We start from the raw sequence: 10,264 nt of genomic DNA, 5'->3' as shown, positions 1-10,264 counted from the left end.
TTGGAACAAATCTCAAATCTTTTTTCATTATAAATTGCAATTATATTTGCAAATAATTGTTAAGGTTCATGTTTGTTTTGACATGTCTTAATGTTTTCGTAATTATAACTGGATACTTTTGAACTATGATCACCAGGAAAGATGTGTGTCATATTTTAATATGTGTCTAATCCTAAGTCCTCAATATACAGCTACTATATTTAAATTGGTAAGAAATTCTGTGGATCCTAAATGAATGCCAGAGTGACTGCCACAGTTTCTAAAATATATAATTCTTGAATTTGTAAACAGGAGAATCACCAGAATTTTCAAATATTTCATTGCCTTATTATGATTCATGTTCATTGGAAGGTTGAGTTCATGGTGAACTCAACACACCCCACTCTAGGTGAACTGTCAAGAGCAGGTGGTGTCCAGCCTCAGAATTGCTTTTGAAGCTATGTGCTTCAGGAAGAAAAGCCTATGAGACTCTCATCTCCAATGAACAATGAAGCTGGAAGTGGAGCTGTGGCTCAAGTAGTAAAGTTTCAGCCTTTCTCCACTTTCTCCAAGGGAGAGAAGGCCCTAAGTGGGCCAGGAAGCTCAGGGCCTCAGCTAGAGAGAGACCTTGGGGTGGTGCATGACCAATTCCAGGGGTTTAGTGCTCTTTGGCTTCTGGCCTAGGCGGCACCTGTGCTAGAACTTTTAAACAGAAGAAAGGTCTTACAGAATGATTTGTACTTTATACCACTGGGAAGTTGATCTTCCATTGATAACTGGCCTTGGTGACATCTTCGAAGGGGCTTCACAATTTTCTTGGTTGCACTAATCGTAAGACCTGGGGCTTCTACTTTTCCCCTCTCTGAACCCTGTTTAGAGTTTGCTCTTTCCTTTGCCAAACTTAGTTGGCTTCCTGCTTTCTGCACAGGGGACTGGTGAATTTCACCGGGAAGATGGAAAGCTAACACCAACCTGATGAAAGAAATGGTCAGCTGATATCTGTCCTGGCTCCAGTGGAAAAATTTACAAGAGCTAAGGGGTTCTGAGGGGCAGAATTGACTTCATTGAAACCATTATTGTGCAAGCAAAAGGGGTGTGTGTGTGTGGGTGTGGGTGTGGGTGTGTACTGTCTTGAACTCAGTGACTGGGTATTGTCTATAGTATTTTCATTCAAAACAGGAACTCTACCACTTGAGGCATAACTCCAATCCAGCTTTTTCCTGGATAATTGGAGATAAGGGTTTCATGGACTTTTTGGGTTAGCCTCAACTGTAATCCTCAGATCTCAGCCTGCTGAATAGCTAAGATTACAGGCAAGAACACCAGCACCTAGCTACCAAAGGGTGCTTCTCAATGCTTTCCCTAGGAGAAAGTAGAGAAAGGCTGGAACTTTACTACTTGAGGCCTATGAGGGCAAAAAGGCTAAGTGACAGCGTGGGGCTGCAAGTTCAAGCCATAGTGCCGGCACAATTAAAAAACAAACAAGACATCTTGTTCTGAAAAGTTCTCTTTGGTCAGCTATTTCTAGTCCTCTTAGCAATCCACCATGTATTGATCAAGTGGCCATAATTTCCCTGTGTTGCCTCTTATCTGTTTCAAGGTATTATTTAACTTGCTTTTCTAATACAGTATGTGCACAGTTGTCTTCATTCCTCCAGGAGCAGCTCAGCTCCTGAGTAACATATCCTTCAGGTCCTACTCTTTCTGTCCAGGCAGTCAGTGGATAATCACTGATTTTACTCCTCTTGGAATTCTATACACTGGGTTTACATTCCCATCATTTTTCTCATTATTATTTACTCTCCTAAAAGTTGAGTATCAACTTTTTCCTTTAGGGAGGATTCTTGTTATAACTCTACCTTGTGTACCAAGGCAGTCTGCCTCTGGTTTTCTATAGTTTGGAATACTCCTTCCTGATTTCTGATGGCAAAGCAAATATACAGTAGCTGTTTCCTGACACTTTTACTCTAAGTGGCCCTTTGGAAAACACCATGATTCTATAATTTTGTGTTCACATAACTTACTTTAAGTTGCTGCTAGGGCTAATTTCCATATTATTCTCATGAAAACGTAATGTTCTAAGATAAAAATTGTTTTTTGTTGCAGATGTTAATGCAAAGTCACAGCTCCTTCTTTTTACTTCCCAACTTTTTGTTATCCTTTGCACTTAACAAAATTAATCTCCAAGAGAAAAGTAACTGGATGACCAGCATACCATTGACTTCTTCCCAACTTACTCAGAAGGTTCAGATTTGGAGGATCATGGTTCAAAGTCATGTAGGTAAAAAAAAATTCCATATCCAAAAAGGTAGAGCTGGAAGCCTGGCCTAAGTGGTAGAGCAACAGCTAGGCATTCACAAGGACCTGAGTTCAAACCTCAGTACCACCAAAACTTCCCCAAAACATAAACCTCTCCTCCCCCAAAACAACAAAAGCAACAAGAATAGAAAAGATGGATGGGGCAGGAGAGGCAAGATAGCATTCTGAAAACTTGCTGATGACTGAATGGCCTATTATTTCTGTGGTAAAAGCAGCTTTTATTCAGAGCACCTTGTTGCTTACTTTTCATGGTGCCACTAGGAAAGTTTACCTTCCACAGAGGGAGAATTTTTTCTTAGTGGATGGAAATACTCTTTGAACATTCAACATCTGAAATTACAATACCTAAGGCTGAGACAGGGGACTTACAAGTGCAAAGCCAACCTAGGCCAAGTGTAGCAAGACCCCATTTCAGAAACACCAATCAACACAAGTGTTCCCTGGAGGCAGATAAAGTCTTTCATAGGAAGGAACTATGGTGGTTAGCTCCTTTTCTTTAACAGCTGGGGGTAAATTGCCAAATGTGTACATTTGATAGAGGAGTGAGATAGAGGAGTGAGAACACTTTTATTCTAAGTAAGGAGGGACACTGGTCATCTAGGAATGTCAAGTGGGAGAGATGGAAGCTTAGAAAGAAAGCCAGAAAACACTGTTTTGCTCCAGAGTGGTATGGCTACCGGGGTGCCTGGAAGAGGATGTAAAGTTGGCAAGAGGAGTGGAAGATGATTTGAGTTTGCTGGCACTGCTGCTCATCAGTGCTGCTTCTTGCTGTTCAGTCTGACTGTGAGGTAGACCGGATGTTTTCAACTGTGCTTTCACCCCCGAACTCCCAAGAAGGGAAAATTTTCTTGTTATGTAAAAGGCACAAGCATACAATTAGGATGGGAGCAACTACAAAGCATTTCTGGAGGAGGAGATTAATATCTAAAATGTCTCCTTAGGAAAGGCCATAAAGAAAAGAAACCTAAAAGCATCCATAGAGACAGATTAATTGCATTGTTTGCTATACATGAGCTAGAATTACAGGCGTGAGCCACTGATGTCCAATAACATTGAAATGGTTTTAAACTTACATTTCAGATCTGGGTTTATGTCAGTGTGGATTCATAGTCATTCAGTTTATATGCTCTGAAAATCAAGCTTTTCCTTGCTTCTAGTATACCTCAATGTCATGTTTCCTCATAATCTCAACCTCTAAAAGTTTGTGTGTCTCAATATTCGGTCCTCAAAACTTCGTGTTTCTTTATCTACATTTTTTTCTTAAGTGACCTAATTCAACCTGGTGTTCATAAACATCCACCCTTTATGGACAATTCTATCCTTGAGCTTTTTTTGCTCAAGGCAAACACTGTATAACTTGAGCCACAACTCCACTTCCAGCTTTTATGATGGTTAATTAGAGATAAGAGTTTCCTAGACTTTCCTTCCCAGGCTGGCTTCAAACTGAGATCTTATATCTGAGACTACTGAGTACCTAGGGTTCCAGGCTGGAGCCATCAGCACATAGTTCTGCGAGAAGATATTTATAACAGAAATTGGGTCAGATAACAGTGGAAGCCAAGAGGTCTCATGACATGGTCTTTTTAATTAGGGAAGCTGATGAGGTTGTTCCGTCTAAGTCTGAAGGCCTGAGAAACTGGGAGGCTGAGGTATAAGTTCAGAGTCTGAAGACTTGAACTCAGGAGAACTTGTGTCCCAGGACAAAGGAAAGTAATAGCCTGGCTCCAGCAAAGAGAGGGAATGCATGCTTCCTTCACCTTTTCATTCTTTTTTAGGTTCATTGTGGAGTCGGTCGTACCCAATAATATTTACTTGGCCTACAGATTCACAAACCTATTTTGAAATAATATTTATGAATGATCTGGTCTTGCCAGGATGACATATAAAATTAACCACTGCCACCATTTTTAGTATTTACCTATGAAGTGTTTATATTATTTATTAAATTTGTATTTTATATTATAAACAATCTTGGGACTACTTAATAGGAGAGTCAATTTATCATTAGTGTGAACATAAATAATCTTAAAATTAATACTTTTTGAAAGAATGAATAAGTACCACAGATTCTGAAGACATTTCCAGAAAATGTTCTCTATTTTAAAGACATCTCCCTTGGAGATATAAATACTGATAATAGAGACTTTTGTGGTGCTTAAGTGTGTGTGTGTGTGTGTGTGTGTGTGTGTGTGTGTGTGTGTACAAGAGTGCTTTTACTTCACTTCTATGCTTGGTGCCTGATCTTGTCACTCAAGGCTCTCCGTAACTTGAGCCATGGAAATTCCTGCAGCTTTGGCTTATTGCTGGTTAATTTGAGAGAGAAGAGTCTCATAAATTTGTTAGCTCAGGCTAGCTTTTGATCCTGAATTCTCAGAGCTCAGCTTACTGTGTAGCTTAGACATGAGCCACTGGTACCTGGCTGTAGTTTGGATTTTTAATGTTCTCTAGAGGCTCTTATGTTAAAAGCTTAATTCCCAGGGTAGTATGACTGGAAGCTGCTAGAACCTCTAAAAGATAGAGTCTAGTAGGTTTTAGATCACTAAGAAAGTGTCCTCAAAGCAAATAGGAAAGGAAGGGATTCCAACTCTTTGATTTTCCCTCTTTTACTTCCTAGTCACTAAGTGAACACTGCTGTCCCTGCTCCACTCTCCTATCAGGATGTGCTTCCCCCCACCAGGGCTCATCAATGCACTGGAGCCTCCAAAGCTATGCGTCAAAGTAACCCTTTCGTCTTTATAAATGGACTACCTCGGGTATTTGTTATCCTGATGAAAAGCTGACTACCATAAACAGAATCCATCTGTAATGTTGTTATAATCATAAAAAACCAAAAGTTTGTGGCACTAGTATAAGGAAGTGTTGCTCATTGATCTCATTTATCGCATAAGAAGAATCACACTTCCTATAGACCTACTTGGGATTAATGATCTAAAAACCTCTAGCAATTAGCGCTATGGACAGGGGTAAGGCTCAGCTCCACATGAAAAGAAGTCTCTGTTCCATATATTAGAAATTATGAATCTACCACCAGTTCTCTTTATGAAAGTCCAATATACTTGTATGCCAAAAGATATGCGTTCATCATTGGCTTTTGCTAGGGAATCACTATCAATCATAAGACTAGCCAGGTACTAGAAGGGGCTTGCTCAGAAACTGCCATGGGAATGAGCCCAAGCTAGCTTGCAGGAGGAAGAAAGGCCATGAGAAAGACAATGAAGGCACATCCTTCCGAACACCAGGCTTCAAAGTGAGGCTGAGGTGGGGCTCAGCCCTCTGCTGCCCAGCTAGCTAGCCACAGATCCAAGAAGGAGCTCTAGAAAGATCAGCTGAGCAATCTAGCAAAGCTGGAGGCCTATGAACTCAATAAAATGCCTGTTGATTTAAGCCTCTGACAGCTTGGTGATGTTTATAAATACATTTTTCCATTAACTAAACTGTAAGGTTCGCTCCTGGATGGCTAGCAGACTCCACCCTCCTCGCAGCAAAGTCTCCACCCAGTACCTGCATTACCTAGGCAACTGGGACACCTGGAAGACGTCACATCTGCATCCGCTGAGGTCACATCTGAATTTGATGTGGCCACACCTTTCTCCACCCATACCCTACATAAGGCCTAGCGCAGGCCCAGACGCCCTCTTGCTGTTCTTTTCTAGCTCTATCTCTCTCTCTCTGCTCTCTCTCTGCTCTTTTCTAGCTCTTTCCTCTCTTCCCAGCTCTCTCTCATTCCCAGGCCTTTCCCAGCCACGTGGAGTGCCAACCTTGCCTGGTCCCAGCAGGTCTACTGAATAAACCTACCCCTTACCTGAATACCACGTGCGTGCTGCTGTTCTTACTCGGCTACCTCTTTTTAAAAACCTAACATAAACCTACATGTTTAAACTTACATTTTAAAAAAAGAAATAGTTTTTATTGGTATTGTAGGGTTGATACACAGAGGGGTTACAGTTACACAAATCAGGTGATGAGTAATGAACCATGTCTCCCCTTCCATCGCTCTATCCCAGTTTTTCCCCACCCACAGCATATCCAGGTCATTTTCCACATGGTATCCAGTGAACAACACTGCTGTATTTGTTCATCCTTGTTTCACCTTTTATGTGCCCTCCAATACCATCCAAATACAAGCAAACTAACAAGACAAAAGGAAAACAAAAACAGCAATGATGGTAACTAAAAAATATCTCTTGTTTTCTTTTCTTGGAGTTCATTTCATAAAATATTATTTTAAAGAATATGATCATCTGTACCTATTCATTGAGCCTTTTTCCACCACTCCTTTGTCTCATGTTTAAACTTACATGTGTTCAATTTTCCTTCAGTTCCTAAATTCATTATATTTATCATAATAGTATATTATTTACATATATACATATTTAATGTTTATTTTAAGTGAAGAGGGATTCCCACCCATGTGTCTAGGCCCATTACCTTAATTTCTATTCAAATAATGAAAATCTGAGGAGCTGGAGGCATGCTCAGTAGTAGAGTACCTACCTAGCAAGTGTGAGGCCCTGAGTTCAAACCCTTTTACTGCATCATTATCATCATTACTATCATCATTATCGTCACAATACTAATAGATAGCTGATTCTTACTCTTAGTATTTGATGTAAAATATCTCTCTATCCCATTTAAACCACATGATTTGTGCTTTCCTGAAAGCAACATGCTGGCATTATACAAAGAAGATTGGCTTAATAAATTCTAAGTGGACAGTCAATAAACATGTATTATAATTACTTAACTGCTTGTTATAATATGAAAGCTTGATTCTATATCATTCTGAATGACCTAAGTCAGTTAAGCTGTTTGCAGTTATTAAGTCTTGGGAACTTCTTTTCTACAGCTGTGATGCCATGATGGTCAGACTGAAAGCTAGGTAGCATTTTCTCTCAGGTTCAAGCATTACTGAGTAAACATCAAATATAGACAAATGGCTGATCTTTAGACACTGTGAAACCACCCCCTCCCCCGTCCTTTGATTTTGTTCAACAAACACTTTGCATCAAAGAGTCACCTTTAGGCCCATGATATAACTTTCTGGTGACAGGTTCTGCTAACCTTGACTGTGTTAGGAAATAAAATCCTCTTTTTAGCAGGATATAAGATGACCTTGCTCTAGAAGAGCTAGGATACTGTATACATCAGAGTAGCTCACTCTGTGTCACTCAGAGAGAAAAAACCAGTGTATGCTTTCTGGCTTGCTGTAAGTTTCTCAGGTTTATCACTCTACCTAGGATTAACTCCATTTTTTAAATCCATAGGATGTTTTTTTCTTTTTAAAAATGATTTTTTATTATCTAAATATTTGTACAAAGGGGTTTCAATTCAACTTGTCAAGTTTTGAATACAATGAATCCTGATCCAAACTACGTTCATTTTAAATTGATGCATAATAATTTCAAATATTGATGGTATACATTGTGACATTTCAATATTTTAATACAATGCATAATAATCAATTAAATCAGTGTCATCTCAGACTCTATACAATTAACCAGCAAAAAGCTGGACTGGCTCAAGTGTCAGATCACAAATGGAGCAAGCTCAAAACCCTGTGTTCAAAACGTGGTAACAGAAAAACAAACAAAACCACAAGATGTTTCTGCCTTAGACTTCTAATACTTCTTATGAGAAACTATATATAAAAAGCAAATAGCCTGGTGTGGAGGTTGAGGAGAAAGAGGATGCCAAGAGGCTCAGCCTCACAAAGCACAACAGAGCTAGTCCTTGGTTTTAAGGAAGTCTCAATGTTAGTAAGAAATAAAAGAGATTTTTTCAGTTAAGAAAACTGCTGGCTATTATCTAAGGAAACAGGGAATCCAAGGTTTTATAGAAGAGGTGTGCAAAAACAAAAAGTGGATTAAATGTTTCCAGGGGGCTATTACTATTCCAATAAAAACACTCATGTTTTTTATTATGGAGCTTTAAGGTAAGGGGTCATGGACATTATAACACAAGGTCACCTGTTTGTATATTTAAAAAACCCAAGTGACCTTTGGTTTGGGAAAATACTTTAAGGGAAGTAAAGCATGAGGTATAGAAATTCCATATTAGACAAGGAAATTCAATGCTTTAATCTTCAAAAAACACTCCTAGGGAAAAGTATATGCTAGCCACAAACAGACTAGCCACAAACTAAGCCTTGAAAGTAAACCCAATGCAGAGCCCAGATGCCCTATTACAGATGAATATACCAAGAAAATGTGATAAACAGAATAGTATTATGGCATTTGGAAGGAAATGGAAGGGGGGGAAAATGATGTTAAATGAAGTAAGTCAGGCTCATAGACAAAGAGGGTGCGTGCTTTCTCACATAAATGGAAGTTAGAGCTACATTCTAAATATATATAAAAACATGGTCACATTAATATCTACATAAACATTGTCTAAGGGGATAATTGCAATGTTATAATTTTTTGAACAATTAAGTTAGAATTTAACAAAGTGAATACCAGGAAGATGAAACATGTTGACACTTTCCATAGAGAGAACTATTTCAAATTTGATTAAAACTGAGAATGACCATAAAGCCCTATGCTTATTCTTATACAAAATATTTTTCAGAAAAGTGAATGAGGTTGCCAGCTAGTGACATCTTCTAAGTTTAAAATTTGCCATCTTTGGAGTCTGGTTTTCAAAACTGCCTGTAACGTGGTTTACTGTCTGGAGCATTTCCTAAGACTCCCAGGACCCTGCTAGGAGCAGAGACTTGGGATGGAGTTCCAGGACTGGGCTTTGTTATGGTCATGGCTCTAGTCTGCACTAGACTTAGGTCTTCTGTGTAGACTGGGAGAAAACTATAAATTTTCTTTATATTTCCTTGTTTTCTGTAATTTTATATGCTGATCTTCTGTAACTGCTATAGAAGCTATTTATACAAAATACATGCCACTTGATTAATCACAGGCTTCTCTTCACTGCCTTTTGAGACAGATGAAGCAAGAGCAAGGTGGAATCATGATACCTTGTTTGCTCAGAATCCCTGGGAGACCACATGCCAGCTTGAAGATTCATAATAGAGATTCTTTCCATTGGCTGCAGATGGTTTTATGGGTGGAAGCAGATTTCACAAATATCTTTCAGAATCCCAGGCATCTCTGCTTGTTAGATAGTACTGTGGACTCCTCTTCCTCAATAACAATTTTTTGTGGGGATGAGAATCTTCTGTCACTTCAGGGCCAAGGACAGATCTGGTGGGAGACTGCTGTAGATCCATGGATCATCCCTTAACAATTTAACTTGCCAAATTTTAACTTGGTCTCCTTCACTTCCAATTTTGTATCTTTGTCACACTTGGTTCTGTCTTAGTGAACAATGGGGTCGTAGCCTGTTCTGATGATCTCTATGCATTTGACCTGTAGGACACCAGGGTTCTATAACCCTAGATAATTTCCCACAGAGCAGCAAATTAGGAAAACCAGACACAAATAATGTGAGCAATTTCTAGTTCACTGGAGTCTGTCTAGGGTCCTTTTGGTATGATCTTTTCCAATTCGCTTTTCATGCTAATGTTATCTTGTTGGTATGGGATATCCAGAAGGACAAACTACTTCTTCATCATAGACTGAGGCACAGTGCCTGGCTAACATAGAGGATCTGGACCTACGAAGGACCTACAAGGAGACCCAGGAAAATCACTTAAAGGTGATGGGAAAAGATGCCCGTAGTGATTTAAAACTTGGGCTTATATTATAATTACCTGAGACACTGGTACAAATGAAAACCTTAGACTCTTCAGCTCCTGAGTTTATATCATGAACATTACTCTGGTTTCAATTTAGTGATTAAAGATTGACACCAGACCAACTACATCAGAAATACCGCACACTGAAATATATTTTGCTTTTTATATAACAGTACATCTTATCATTTTAAGTAAAAATTGTTTAAATTATTAAACTTGATTAAATATCTAAAATAAATGGTTTATTTTCTTTTTTTTGTTTTTTTTTATTGTGAAAAT

Source organism: Dipodomys spectabilis, unplaced genomic scaffold (genome assembly GCF_019054845.1).
Source record: "Dipodomys spectabilis isolate Male_0828 unplaced genomic scaffold, ASM1905484v1 ptg000436l, whole genome shotgun sequence".
NCBI lineage: Eukaryota > Metazoa > Chordata > Mammalia > Rodentia > Heteromyidae > Dipodomys > Dipodomys spectabilis.
The sequence above is the reverse complement of the archived record's forward strand: the minus strand, read 5'-3'. Positions refer to the sequence as shown.